Raw genomic sequence first — 16,077 nt, 5'->3', positions numbered from 1 at the left:
CAGTGGGGCCCCCACAAGATCACCCTGCCAGTCTCCTCTCCTCCTGAAGCAGCAGGGGGTGGGGCCATCAAGCAGACAGCGCCAGGCTGGCCAAGGCAGATGCCAGCAGGGGCCCCTGATCGCCCTGCTGGATGCACCACAGATCTGCCCTGAATGCCAGCCAAGCCTAGGGACCTACCCACACATTAATTTCGTGAACTGGGTCTCTAGTCCATTTGTAAATAAGAAAAGTGAATCTTGGAGAAGTCAAGTGCTTAATGTTGCTAGTAAGTGGCAGAACTGGTATTTGTACCAAGGTCTGTCAGACTCCAGATGCATTATTCTCATTAATCATTAACAATAACATAAGAAATATACTGTTATTATCCCCATTTTACAGTGATTCAGCTGGTAACTGGTGGAATTTGGTTTTGGATCAAAAGAGTTTGATTTCAGAACCTGTGATCATCATCCCTAGTATGCTACAATAAAATTAATTGCTTAGAATAAGCATGTCAAACAAAACCACAGTAGATTCTACTGCAAAAGTTTTATTTCATTTTAACATAAAGAGGCCTATAAACTCTTTAGTGTACATTTCAAATCCTATTTTCTCCATGAAACCTACTAAGACAAATAGAGCTTACCCTAAGAATTTAGTTTAAGTTCTTATTTTGTCATGTCTATAATGGTTTTTCATATACATGTCTTCACTTTTCAATTACATTGAAACTTTCTTTAGGGTCAGAGACAATTTGTGTAAAACCATTTTTGTTCAATGAACATTTGCATTAGGTTTTCTCCTAATGGAGCCTTAGAAAAATTCATACCCACTTTCACAAATTAAAACAATATTTTTCCATTAACAATGAGAACATGTCATACCTTTATATTTACAACTATCACAGTGTTCACTATTCTACTCACGAGGATTGTAACCTACCCAACAAAGTATTAGTGTGCAACATTATCTGCTGAATACTTCCTTCTTAATTTAGCAATTATGCTTGTCTAGGCAAATAAGATCATTTATTTGTGATTCAATTGTTTCTGCAATATAGTAAAAGCCTTTTCAACTAATGCCTTTTACAACCAATTTAAAAATAATTAAGTCTTGGGATATAAATATATACATACATTTGTATAAACCTTTATAAATCAAATGTCAGCACAGTTTTATACACATAATAGGTATATAATTAAATTTTTTATTGGATTGGTTCCATCTTATGTATTTACACACAGAAAAGCTTTGAATAAAATATCATTATTCTTCTTGTTATTTATGAACCAATGACATTTATATGCCAAAATAAAATACAAGAATAAAATTCATATATTCTGCTAATGGTAAACCTGAAAGGTAAGATAAACTGTGGTAAAGAATGTTAAGTTACACAAATAACCCAATTTATAATTTCAACCCTCGCATGTTACCCAATACAGTTCTTATCACTATCCTATGGCCCTAATACTTCAAACCAAGTAAACTATAAACAAAAAGTAAATATTTTACCAGGGTTTCTGAAAAGGACCTTATTTGCTAGTTTAAATTTTATCTAAACTTTTATTATTCATATATGCTGTCAGAGAAAACAATGAACTTCAAAAAAAGTTAAGCACGAAGAGATTAAAAAGAGCACTCAAGAGAATCAACAAACTGGCCATGAATCCTGTAAATCCCCCTGAAAAGGGAAAATTATAGTTTATTTACATTTCTAGCAAAGGCCAGATATGACTTGAATATACTTACACCACAATTATGTACATTTGTTCTTCAGGCTTTTATAATAGACACCAGAGGCCCGGTGCAAGAAATTAATGCACAGTGGGGGAGGGGGAATTCCCCTCAGCTCTGTTTGCACCCTCTGCAATTCAGGACCCCTACACCTTTTTCTTATCTAACTAACTTCTTCACATTTAAAAAAAAATTAACTGAAATATCACCTACTCTAGGAAATCCTCTTTGACCAAATGTCGTTACAATCTGTATTAAGTATTTTCATAGAATACCATTCTTTTTCTTTAATAGCTACTTAGAGTAGATGCAATGTGGTTTTCATTCTTGCATCTGAATTTTTTTCTTCTTGCTCTTGTAATAGCAAAGCTTATCCAATTTACATTTGCCCTTCAAGGGCTTATGTTTGGTTCAGTTTATAGTTGGTTCCCTGGTATTTTGTAAGCAATAAATTTGGGTTCTGATAGTAAGCCTCACTTGTAATCAAGCCTGTAGATCTCCCTATCTGAATATTTCTATAATACCCATCACGTTAGCATACCAGAGATTGTGTTCATTTATAGAAAATAACAATAAATGTCACCTGGTCATTTGATTTTCTAGTACTATTTTATAGCAAGATGTATTATTCTAGCAATTTAACTATTGCAAAACTGAGGCATACAGAAATAAATCACATTGAACAATAAAGAATGGCTCAAATATCAAAGCATAGTACACTTAGGGCCTCCCTTGTCTTGTGCCTCAGATATTATAGCATAGTACAGAGTTCACACGGAATTCAGCTTCCTTTAAAATAGGAAGGCATGCCATACTCATGATGTAGCTACTTCCACACATTTTTTAAATTTAATTCACAGCACATACTCTTTGTACTAATTATTGGAAAATCATCCTAGCAATTGCCTCTGTTCCTCTCTATATTGTTGCCTTACATTCTGATGTTATTACTGTGCTTTTATCCTCCACTCGCTGTAATAAGATTGTGAATTTTTTAAGGACAGAGATCATGACTTAAGCTTGTGTTTCTCTGTCATGGTGCCTAGATAAATATTCAAATACCATCCAGTCCAAATGTCTGTGATGAGAGAGGCCTATTGTTGCTGGAGATCTCTGATTTTTATTTAAGGGCCTCATTTGTTCTGTGCCTTTGCAGAGAGGTGAGTAGAGGCTGGAGGAATTTGAAGAAACCAGACACAATTCTCCTTCTAAAATATTTTGCTAAGCTGGTGACCATGATTGTCAGGCATTTGTCCAATAAAAACCCAGACACACAGCAATAACAAAGGCACTGGTCTCCTACTGCTAATGCGTGGGGATCAAACCCTAGCCTGCAGGCACTCACCCTAGCAGTCAGGACCAGGCCACTGGGTAGACATGGGCTGGCGCTCCTAACTCTGGGGAGAGGGAGATTTTCAATTGCTGCAGGCTAGAGGCCCCAGACTCCACACCACCTGCCCCAACAGGTCCCTAGCACAGGTTGATCAGTGGAGCGGCTTGTTAGCCTTGGATGGCAGGGCAGCTTGGCCAGGCTCTACTAGCCTGTTTACCCCATGATCACAGGGCAGCTTGGCCTGGCCTGTTCGCCCTGTGATCTCAGGGTGGCTTGGACCCAGGCTATTTGCCCCGTGATCACAGGGCCGCTCAGCCTGACCTGTTCTCCCCATGATCGCAGGGCTGCTAGGCCTGGTCTTTTCTCCCCGTGATCGCCCCCTGATCACAGGAAGGCTTGGACCAGGGCAGGTGTTGGGGCTCTTTGACCTGGGCAGGTGTCATTGGGTACCACCTGCCCAGGTCCAAGCCGCCTGATGCTGCATGCTCGGGTCCCCATCTTACCTTGTATCCATTGGTGGCTTCTGGTGCTGCCCCCCACTGCCTGCCCAGGTCCTTGACTGCAGCTTGGATCCCATCTGCTGCATAGGGCCTCTGCCTGCACTGCCTGCATATGCAAATTTATCCACCATCTTTGCTGGGTTAATTTGCATATCACTCCTGACTGGTTGTGAGCATAGCAAAGGTACAGTCAACTAATATTTTTCTCTTTTATTAGTGTAGATATAACATTATACTAGTTCAGAACTACAACATAATGATTAGTTATTTGTATACATTTGCAAAATGATCACTACAATAAATCTAGTTAACATCTATCACCTTGTATAGTTAAAAACTTTTGTTCTTGTAAAGAAAACATTTAAGATTAGCTCTATCAACTTGCAATATACAAAAGAGTATTGTTAATTATGGTCACCATGTTGTACATTGCATCCCATGACATTTTTTTTATAGCTAGAAGCTTATAATTTTAAATTTTTATTTTTTCCCTAGCTGGTTTGTCTCAGTGGATTGAGCATTGGCCTATGGATCTAAGGGTCCTGGTTGGATTCTAGGCAAAGGCACATACCTCAGTTGCAGGCTCCTCCCCAACCCGGGCCCTGGTCAGGGTGCATACAGGAGGCAACCAATGGATGTATTTCTCTCACATTGATATTTCTCTCTGTCTTTCCCTCTCTCATCCACTCTCTCTCAAAATCAATGGAAAAATATCCTCAAATGAGGGTTAAAAATTTTATTCTTCAATTACAATTTATTTTAAATATTATTTTGTTTTAGTTTTAGGTGTACAGCACAAAAGTTAGAGAAGTGCATATTTTACAAAGCGATTCCCCTGATACTTCAAGTATCTACCACGCACCATACATATTTATTACAATATTATTGACTATATATTTATGCTGTACTTTTCATAATCATAATTATTTTGTAACTACTAAATTTGTACTTCTGAGCCTCTTCCCCATTTTCACCCAGTCCCCTAAAGTCCCTCCCCTTTGAAAACCACTACTCTGTTCTCTGTACCTATTAGTTTACTTCTACTTTAAAAAATTTTTTTATTAAATTATTATGGTCTAGTAATAATTAATGTCGTTTTTAAACATTCGTTTAAAATCTTGCTTGGCGTTGACTTGTATTGACATAACCTTCAAACACATGGTATCTACAGAACGTGTGAAGTGCAATTAACAAGTTTTGCTTGAAAAAGTTTGTGTTTGGTTTGGTTTTTGTTGCAAAACTAGGGCTAAGCATATGGCGGATGAAGAGCATATTTGGCACTGCATGCTTTACGAGTTCCAATTAGGAAGAAAAGCAAGTGAGGCTGCAAAAAACATCTGTAGTGCTCTTGGTCAAGATGCAGTTAGCGCCAGAAAGTGCCAGCGTTGGTTTGAGAAATTTCGCGAGTAAAATTTTTCGTTAGATGACAAGAGTGGTCGAGGCCGTGTGTCCAATTTTGATCAAGAAGCTCTTCAAGCTCTTTTGGTGCAAAATCCTCAAATTACCCAACAAGAGCTTGCGACAACATTAAATTGTTCACAAAAAACAATTTCCAATCAATTGCGTGCACTTGGCAAAGTGCAAAAGTTTGGAAAATGGGTTCCTCATGAGTTGACCGACAACGACCGTAATCAAAGAGTCACAATTTGCAGTTCGCTCCTCTCTCGTCAAAACCATTTGCCGTTTTTAGAGCAAATTGTTACCGGAGATGAAGAATGGGTGCTGTATGTTAATTTGAAAAGGCGGCCTCAATGGTTGGACAAAAATGAGGTTCCGCAGCCCACGCCAAAACCTGACTTGCATGCGAAAAAAGTGATGTTGTGTGTTTGGTGGAATTTTAAAGGAATTCTTCATTATGAACTTTTACCATCTACCCAAACCATTACAAGTGCAGTGTATAGTGCCCAATGGGAAAGGTTAGCCCAAGCTTTAAGAGAAAAAGAACCTGCGCTGATTAATCGGAAGGGCGTAATTCTTCACCACGATAACGCACGACCACATACTGCAAGAATCACTGCTGAAAAACTGCGCCAGTTGGAATGGGAAGTTCTCCCTCAACCTGCATATTCTCCTGATATTGCCTCTTCCGATTACCATTTGTTTCGTTCTTTGCAAAACTTTCTTCTTGGAAAAAAATTTAGTAATGAAGAATGCCTCAAAAATGCATTGACCAAATTTTTTGCATCAAAATCACAAGAATTTTACCACAGAGGGATTAAAATGCTTCCTGAGCGTTGGGCACAAGTAGTAGAAAACAACAGCAACTATATTGTTGATTAAATTTTGTTGTATTGTTTAAATAAATTCGATTTAAAAAAGAATAAATAAATAAATAAATAAATAAATAAATAAATTCGATTTAAAAAGTATTGGAAAACGACATTAATTATTACTAGACCTAATATCTTCGTACATATACCATTGCCCCCCCCCCCTTCTACTTTTTAATTACCTTCACCCATTTTGCCCATCCCCCCTGCACCCTCCCACTTTTGGCAATTACTAATCTTTCTGTATATCCATCAGCTGATTTTTTTCTGGTTGTTTTCATTTTATTTATTTATTCTTTTAGATTCCATATATAAGTGAGATCATATGGTATTTGTCTTTCTCTGTCTGACTTATTTCACTTAGAAAATTCCCTCAATGTCCATCTATGTTTTTCTCAAATGGCAAGATTTCCCTCTTTTCTATGGCTCAATAATGTGATTTATAATTTATATATGTATATCATTTTCTTTATCCATTTATTCATCAATGGGCATTTAGTTTGCTTTGATAATTTGGTTATTATAAATAATGCCGCACTGAACATGGGAGTGTATTTATCTTTTCAGGTTAGTATTTTTTTTTCTTATAAATACCCAGAAGTGATATTGCAGAATCATATGGTAGTTCCAATTTTAATTTTTTGAGGACCTTCCATACTGTTTCCCACAGGGTCAGTAGATATTTATATCTGTCCAAAACATCCATGGAGAACTTCCATGTATGAAAAAAGGTTCATGAAATGTGGTCCTGTCCAAACCTTTCACACTTAGAAAATGTCCCTGGGTTCAAATAGCTCACATTTCTTTCCAGTTCGCATTTACAGTTTCTAATAATAAAAGCCCAGGATTGTAACTTGTAATGACCTATCAAGACCAAAGGCTGACCAACCCGAAGTCAGTGCTGGGTTGCCTTGGCGAACTTCACAGCTGCTGCCACATTCTGTGGGCTCAACTGGTCACTCCCCTCAGCCCATAGAAGACTTACAAGCTGCAGCTGGTGGAAAACAGTGAGCCCAGGCCGGGTCACCCTGCGATCACAGGGAGACAAGGTCAGGCTGAGTTGCCCCACAATCATGGGGCAAACAGGCCAGGCCAAACTGTCCCGTGATCACGGAATGATCAGGCCAGGCCCAGCCTGGCTAAGCTGCCCCACAATCCCAGGCGAAGAAGCTGCTCTGCGCTAGGGACCTATTCAGGCACAGGGCCAGGAGGTCTGGACCTCTAGCCTGCAGCCATGGGAAGTCTCCCTCTCCCCAGATTTAAGAGCACCAACCCAGGTCTACCCAGTGATCGGGTCCTGACTGCAGGGGTGAGTTTCTGCAGGCTGGGGTTTGATCCCCATGCATTAGTAGTAGGAGACAAGTGCCTTTCTTATTGCCTTTCATCACAGTCATTTGGACTGGATAGTATTTGAGTATTTATCTAGGCACCATGACAGAGAAACACAAGCTCAAGTCATGATCTCTGTCCTTAAAAAACTCACAATCTTATTACAGCGAGTGGAGGATAAAAGCACAGTAATAACATCAGAATGTAAGGCAACAATACAGAGAGGAACAGAGGCAATTGCTAGGATGATTTTCCAATAATTAATACAAAGAGTATGTGCTGTGAATTAAATTTTAAAAATGTGTGGAAGTAGCTACATCATGAGTATGGCATGCCTTCCTATTTTAAAGGAAGCTGAATTCCATGTGAACTCTGTACTATGCTATGATATCTGAGGCACAAGACAAGGGAGGCCCTAAGTGTACTATGCTTTGATATTTGAGCCATTCTTTATTGTTCAATGTGATTTATTTCTGTATGCCTCAGTTTTGCAATAGTTAAATTGCTAGAATAATACATCTTGCTATAAAATAGTACTAGAAAATCAAATGACCAGGTGACATTTATTGTTATTTTCTATAAATGAACACAATCTCTGGTATGCTAACGTGATGGGTATTATAGTAATATTCAGATAGGAGACCTACAGGCTTGATTACAAGTGAGGCTTACTATCAGAACCCAAATTTATTGCTTACAAAATACCAGGGAGCCAACTACCGTGTTTACCCGAAAATAAGACATCCTCCAAAAATAAGACCTACATACAGGTTTCCTTCTCAGTGAAATATAAAGCATCCCAAAAAAATATTGCCCCCCTAGGCTAAACATGAGAGATTTGGTCCACTGATTCTGAAAGAAATGGAGTCACAAGAAATTCACCAGGAAATTCAGGAATTGGATTGTTATGATGATGTTCCAGAAGATGATGACATGATTGTCATTGAATAAATGAGTAAATTCTTGATACTGTAAGGTTCACAGTTTGCCTGGTTTGTGTTGACAACTACCTTACTACCATACGGTATACAGGTAATAAATTTCCTTTATTTTTATTTAACAATAAATGTGTACCGTATTCTTCTTCATGGAAAAATAAGACATCCCCTGAAAATAAGACCTAGCGCATCTTTGGGAGCAAAAATTAAAAAAAGACACTATCTTGTTTTTGGGGAAACAGGGTATAAACTGAACTAAACATAAGCCCTTGAAGGGCAAATGTAAATTGGATAAGCTTTGCTATTACAAGAGCAAGAAGAAAAAATTCAGATGCAAGAATGAAAACCACATTGCATCTACTCTAAATAGCTGTTAAAGAAAAAGAATGATATACTATGAAAATACTTAATATAGATTATAATGACATTTGTTCAAAGAGGATTTCCTAGAGTAGGTGATAATTCAGTTAATTTTTTTAAATGTGATGAAGTTAGTTATTGATAGATAAGAAAAAGGTGTAGGGGTCCCAAATTGCAGAGGGTGCAGGCAGGGCTGAGGGACCACCCCCACTCAATGCACAAATTTCATGCACCAGGCTTCTAGTTAATACATAAAAATTCTATAATGTTTCATCTCTCCAATAATTATGCTCTGGCTGTATTTCCAATAATAACCTTTCTTTCCTCAGTAGCCTAACTGATAAAGAAACATGGGGTCAGGTAAATGGATCTGGTTCAAACCTTGCAGGAGATTGGGATTTATATTAATCATGGTACAAATGTTTCCATGAATGTTTTTAAATAGGAACCAATTTCAGTGATAAATTTATTTTTCTTGTATAATTGCTCTGGCTAAGACTTCTAGTACTAAGTTTAATAGGAGTGATGAGAATGTGCACCCAACCTTTTTTTTTTTTCTTTTTTCTTTTTCTGATCTAATAGTAAAAGCTTTCAGTCTTTTTGCCATTGACTATGATATGAGCTGTGGGATTTTCATAGCTGTGGCTTTAATTAAGTTCAGATAGTCTACTACTGTTACTAGTTTGGTGAGTGTATGATTTTTAATCATCACCAAAGGATATGGTTATTGATTTTAGGGTGAGGAAAGGAGATAGAGATGCAGAAAGAGAGACATTGGTGTTGGACAGGAACATCAATTTGTTTACTCCCATCCTCACCCTGACTAGGGTTCGAACCTGCAACCTATGTACGTGCCCTGACTGGGAATCAAACCTTCAACCTTTTGGTGTATGGGACAATGCTCCAACTAACTGAGCCACACAGCCAGGGCTTGGTGAGTTTTGTGGGGGTTTTTTAATTATTATTAAAAGACATTGAATTTTTTCAATGATTTTTCTGCTTCAATTATAATGACCATATGAATTTTTCCTTTCATTCTCTTAATCTGATATACTGCATTATTGACTTTTGTATGTTGAACCATCTTTGCATTCCAGGAATAATATCACTTGATCATAGTATACAATTCTTTTAATATGCCATTGAATTTGATGTACTAGTATTCCATTGAAAAAATTTACATCAATATACATAAGGGATATTGGTCTGTAGTTTTCTTATAGTATTTTTGTCTTGCTTTGAAATCAGAAAAATATTGACACTATCTTATATAATAAAGAGGAAATATGCAAATTGACCATCACTTCACCACAAAAATGGTGGTGTCCACAGCAGAGGCAGGGATTTCCATAACACAAGATGGCTACTCCCAGAGAAGAGGCTGAGTTCCAGTAATAAGCCTTTATGAGCAATCAGCAGGGACCTGAGGCTGCGCTCCTCCACCCGCGCCCCCATAAGGCTTGATGGGAGACCTCAGGCTGTACTTACTGCCCCATGGGAATTGACAGGAGACCTCAGGCCACACTCCCCATCCCAGCACCTGGCCAGGGGCCCTGAGGCCATGCCTCCCACCTAGCAGGGCTTTACAGGGGACCTCAGGCCACACACCTCACTTGGTGGGGCTTGATAGGGTATCTCAAGCTGTGGCTCCCCTCCCCAGTGCTAGGATGGGGGACCACAGGTTGCTCCCCTCACCCCAGGCCTGGGTCCTGTAGGCAACACCCCCTACCCAGCAGGCTTGACAGGGAACCTGAAGCTGAGCCCCCTCTCAGTGGGGCTTTACAGGGGACCAGAGGCTGAACCTCCTTCCTGGTGCCAGGCTGGGGGACCTCAGGCCATGATCCTTGCCCTGGTGCCAGGCCAGGGAATCTTTGGCTGTGCCCCCTGTCCAGCAGGGCTAGACAAGGATGAGACCAGCTGGGTCTGGATCTAGCACAATGTGGGTGGGGCCAGCCAGGTCTGAGTCCCGCACAATTTTGAAATACATGTGGGTTGGCAGGGCCTTGACTCTGGGTCATGTGGTGTGCCCCAAACTCTGACAGGAGGGAGATTTTCATATACATTTTACTAACTGTTTTTCATCTCTGACACTTCTATTATAGAAAAAGGGCAAATAGCAATATTAAAATATTTCTTCTAATTTATCTCCTTTTAATGTGCATGAATTTTGTGTACCAGGTCACTAGTATAATATGTTTGAAAGTGTTAACACCTTTTCAGTTTTTTAGTAGAGCTTGGCCTAACATGGGAATGTTCTATGTTCTCTAAAAAAGTATACTCTGCTGTTTTGCAATGTTCTATATATGTCTGTTAGGTTCAACTAAAATTGCCCATTTTAAAATCTGGTTTATTTGCTTACATATTGAATATTAGAGTACTTTATGTATTCTGAATAAAAATCCCTGACATGATTTGCAAATATTTTCTCCCTTTCTGTGGGTTGTCCTCTTACTTTCTTGATGTCATAATTTGCAACACAAAATTAAAAAAAATTAACATATTCCCATCTATATTTTCCTTTGATTATTTGTACTTTTTGTGTCATATCTAAGAAATCATTAACGTAACCCAAGGTCAGGAAGATTTAGTCATGTTTGCTTCTAAGATTTCAGTAGTGTTAGCTCTCACATTTAGGTCAATTATCCACTATCATTTAATTTTGGTTTATTATATGAGTTAGGAGGTGCAAATTATTTAATTTGCATATTGATATTCTCTTGTTCTAGCAACGTTTGTTAAAAAGATTGTTCTTTTTTCTCATAATTATCTTAGCACCTTTGTTGAAATAAATTGATCCAAATGAATAGGTTTATTTCTGAACTCTAATCTATCCATTGATCCTTATGTCTATGCTATGCAAGTATTACATAAAGTGGATTGCTAAAGTTTTATAATAAGTTTTGAAATATAGAAGGGTGAGGCCTCAAAATTCATTCTTTTATTTTCAAGATTGTTTTGGTTATTCTGGGTCCCATGTATTTTCATATGAATTTTAAGGTCTGCTTGTCAATTTCAGGAAAAAAAGCAAACTGGGATTAAGATAGAGTTTGCTTAGAACCTTAGTATGATTAAATTTTAATAATGATTGAGTTTAGAAATATTTTGCTGTAGTAAAATGATGTTACTGACTTCTGGTGAAAATGGCAGTGTAGGTAAACATGGTACTCACCTCCTCCCGCAACCACATCAAAATTACAACTAAGCCACAGAACAATAATTTAGAACTGTCTGAAATCTGGTTTAATGGAAGTCCTACAACTAGAGAATAAAGGAAGAATCCACATAGTGACTAGTTGGAAGAACAGATATATGGAATGGGCTGATCTCATACCCATGAAAGGAAGATAAAAATCTGGAGGGATATCTTGGTTGTGGAGTGCCCCCTGAGAAACAAGGGGTCTCAGCCCTATACCAGGTACCCCCAGCCCAGTAAGAGGAATGGAAGTCCTCACAACTTCTGGTTGTTAAAACCAGCGGGGCATTTATATAACCCACAAAGCAATTATTCCAACAAACAGTGAAGCATCAAATGTCCAATCACTGGGTTATGAACCTGAAACTATGCTGTACCTCAACTCTAATTGAATATATATATATATATATATATATATATATATATATATATATATATATATTCAATATATATCACACACGAGACCTGGTGCATGAAATTTGTGCATGGGGGGCTGTCCCTCAGCCCAGCCTGCACCCTCTCCAATCTGGGACCCCTCAAAAGCAGTTGGACATCTCTCACAATCCAGGACTGTTGGCTCCCAACTGCTCGCCTGCCTGCCTTCCTGATTGCCCCTAACCGCTTCTGCCTGCCAGCCTCATCACTCTATAACCACTCCTCTGCCAGCCTGATTAATGCCTAACTGCTCCCATGCCATCCTGTTTGCCCCTAACTGCTGTCCCTTGCAGGCTTGGTCACCCCTAACTGCCCTCTTCTGCAGGCTTGGTCCCCCCAACTGCTCCCCACTGCAGGCCTGAGTGCCAACTTCCCTTCCCTGCATGCCCAGTCACCTCCAACTTTCCTCCTGCTGGCCTTGTCCCCCCCAACTGCTCTCCACTGCAGGCTTGGGTGCCAACTGCCTTTCTCTGCAGGCCCAGTCACCTCCAACTTCCCTCCTCTGCCGGCCTGGTCACTCCTAACTGCTCTCCCCTACAGGCTTGATCGCCCCCAACTGCCCTCCCTTGCAGGCCTGGTCCCTCTCAACTGCCCTCCTCTGTTGTCCTTCTTGTGGTGGCCATCTTGTATCCACATGGGGGCAGGACCTTTGACCACATGGGAGAAGGTATCTTATTTGTTGGAGTGATGGTCAATCTTCATATTACTCTTCCATTAGATAGGATAGAAGCCTGGATCAGGGTGGGGATTCCCTTGGGGCATGGGATGGCCTGGGTGAGGGGCTTGTGGTGGTTTGCAGGCCAGCCATGTCCCCCCGGTGACCCAAGCGGAGGCCCTGGTATCTGGAATTTATTTTCTACAATTGAAGCTTTGTAGCCTGGAGTGGAGCCAAGCCTCCTGCTTGTTCCATGGCAGCAGCCATTTCTGTTGGGATTTTATGTATCTTCTATAATTGAAACTTTGTAGTCTGGAGCAGAGGAGGCCAAAGCAGGCCAGGGCTTCAGAAGCTTTGCTTCCTCCATAGCCGGGGGCAACTCTAGCCTTCTGCTCTTTCTAGCTCCATGGCTGCCACCATTTCTGTTTGGATCTATTATTGAAACTTTGTAGCCTTGAGTGGAGGCCTAGGCCAGCAAGGGCAGGTGGAAAGCTTGATTTCCTCCATTGTGGGGAAACCCAAGCCTCCCTCCTGCTCCTTGTGGCTACAGCCATCTTGATTAGGTTTATTTGCATATTTGCTCCTGATTGGCTGGTGGGCATGGCTGGTGGGTGTAGCAGAAGTATGGTCAATTTGTATGTTACTCTTTTATTATATAGGATATATGTTTTAAAGGAGGGGATGATTTATTTTAATAATGGATAACTGTAGCCAGTCTAACTTCCAATTATAAAATAAATATGCCATGGGGATGTAATGTACAGTATGGTGACTATTAATACTGTATCTCATATTTCAAAGTTGCTAAAAGAGTAACTCTTAAAAATTCTTATCACAAGAAAAAGAATTCCTTACCAATGTATATAACATCTATATAAGTCTAGATGTTATCTAGACTTATTGTACTGATCATTTTGCAATATATAGAAATATAGAGTCATTATGTTGTACACCTGAAACTAGTGTAATTTTGTATGTCAATAATACCTCAATAAAAAAAAATTAAAGATAAAATCAAAATCAAAATCAGTGGGTATTGAGGCTGAGAGAAACAGAGGGCTGCTGGAGTCCCAGGTGTTCCTCTTTAAGGGCCCATGATGGACTATACATGGACTCTCTCCCTTGAACTCCAGTGCTGGGGTAGCAACTTGAAAGGCACCATGGACATATGGGGATAAACTGAATTGTCTGGCACCAGTGCAAGAGTTTCAGGGGCAGCTTTATTCTACAGGGAAGTGCTGGAAGAGAACATTGTTCCTTTTCTGAGTTCTCCCCCACAGAACCAGGAGGTGGGCACCATATCTTATACTCCATGAACCTTGTTCACACTGTTTGCCTCACACTGTGTTTCCCTGAGGTCTTGCCCTACCAGGGCAACTATCAGGCATACCCTGGATGGTTCCAGTGACTTTTCCATAAAAATGGCCTGTCTTGGCTTATGCTTCTGCTTTTCCTAAAAATCTCTCAAGCAGTATCTGGCTTTTGTGTGCCCTGTACTCTTGCTAAATGGTACCAGGCCTGGTACTAGCAACAGTTGGCCTTGGTTCACAGCTTGGCCTAGCCTGGGCACTTCCAAGCCCAATAAAAGTAGCAGCTATATGCAGATTGCTTTGTAGATCATGCCAGGTGGCCCTTGTCAGAAGACAAGCAGCAAATGACTATGGCCTACACCTCCCAGGAGGCCACAGAGCCAACACACCCAATGGACAGCTTCAGAATATATCAAAGCACCATTACCCAAATACAACTACAAACAACACATTCAAAGGGCAGACTAAGCAGGCACCAGAGCCTTGCTGAAGTAAGTACTCTCTGGTGCAGTGGGAGCCTACATAGCTGATCCTCCATGTTGGTTGGAGGTTCAGTAGTCAGCAGTTGCTACCAGTCTCTCCCATTGATATATGCCAATAGCAATAAAGGCTCAACTATAAGAGGAGGGTATGCACATCACACATAGGGGGCACAACTTAAGTACCTAGCTTGGGTGATCAGGGAGGTTGTACCACTTGACACTATAGATCACCTACTATATTAGGCTGCTCTACCAACTCTGAGAGACATAGCATCTCTACCTAATATATAGAAACAACCACAGGGATGAGACAAAAATGAGGAGACAAAAAAACATGGCGCAAATGAAAAAATGGAACAAATCTCCAGAAAAAAAGGACAAAACAAAATGGAGGCAAGCAAACTACTAGATACAGAGTTCAAAACACTGCTTATAAAAATGTTCAATGAACTTAGTGAGAACTTCAGCAGCATGGAAAATGATACAGAAACCATAAAAAGAGCCAGTAAGAAATGGAGGATACACTAGCTGAAATGAAGAATAAATTACAGGGAAGTTAACAGTATAATAGATGAAGCAGAGAATCAAATCAGTGATTTGGGATATAAAGAAGCAAAAAATACCATTCAGAACAGGGAAAAGAAAGAATTAAAGAAAAATGAGGATAGTGTAATGATCCTCTGAGACAACTTTAAGTGTACCAACATTTGCCTCATGGCGGTGCCAGAAAGAGAAGAGAGAGGGGCAGAAATTGAAAATCTGTTTGAAAAAAATGACAGAAAATTTCTATAACTTGGTTAAGGAAATAGACATACAAGTCCAGGAAATGCAAAAAGTCCCAGACAAGATGAACGCAGAAGCCCACACCAAGACACATCATAACTAAAATGTGAAAGGTTAAAGGTAAAAATCCAGAAGAGAGTGGCAAGAAATATTCAAAGTGATGAAAACCAAGGACCTACAACCAAGATTATTCTACCCAGCAAAGCTATCATTTAGAATCAAAGGACAGATAAAGAGCTTCCCAGACAAGAAAAAGCTAAAGGAGTTTATCACCAACAAATTAGTATTATATGAAATGTTAAAGGGTCTTCTTTAAGAAGAAGAAGAAAAGATAAAAAGTATGAATAATATAATGGCATTGAATATGTCTATTAGAAACTGAATAAAAAATAGTGAAATCAATGAGCAAGTGAACAGAAACAGATTAATAGATACAGAGAACATTTCCATGTTTGCCAGATGGGAGGTGGATTGGGGGAGATGGGTGAAAAGGTAAAGGGATTAAGAAGTAGAAATTGGTTGTTACAAAATAACCATGGGGATATAAGTACAGTCTAATGAACATAGTTAATAATATTCTATATATATGTATTGGGTTAAAGGGGTTTTAGATTTATTGGGATGATCACTTATTAAGTAATGTGTAATGTCTAATCACTGGGGTGCACATATGAAACTAATATAATAATGTCAACTGTAACTGAAAAATAAAAAAAATATTTAAAAATAAAAATAAAATTGAATAAAAATAATGTTATAGATTTATATAGTT

The 16,077-nt window shown here is 39.3% G+C and overlaps 1 protein-coding gene across 3 annotated transcripts in view; it reads right to left on the bottom strand.

Annotated features, from left to right (window-relative positions):
• The window catches only part of COL4A5 (collagen type IV alpha 5 chain), a 358,160-nt gene that overhangs the window by 70,241 nt on the left and 271,842 nt on the right, over positions 1-16,077 (bottom strand). The gene's annotated exons all lie outside the window — the stretch shown is intronic.

This window comes from Pipistrellus kuhlii, unplaced genomic scaffold (assembly GCF_014108245.1).
Source record: "Pipistrellus kuhlii isolate mPipKuh1 unplaced genomic scaffold, mPipKuh1.p scaffold_m20_p_33, whole genome shotgun sequence".
Lineage (NCBI taxonomy): Eukaryota > Metazoa > Chordata > Mammalia > Chiroptera > Vespertilionidae > Pipistrellus > Pipistrellus kuhlii.
This window is presented reverse-complemented; position numbering and strand designations above follow the sequence as displayed.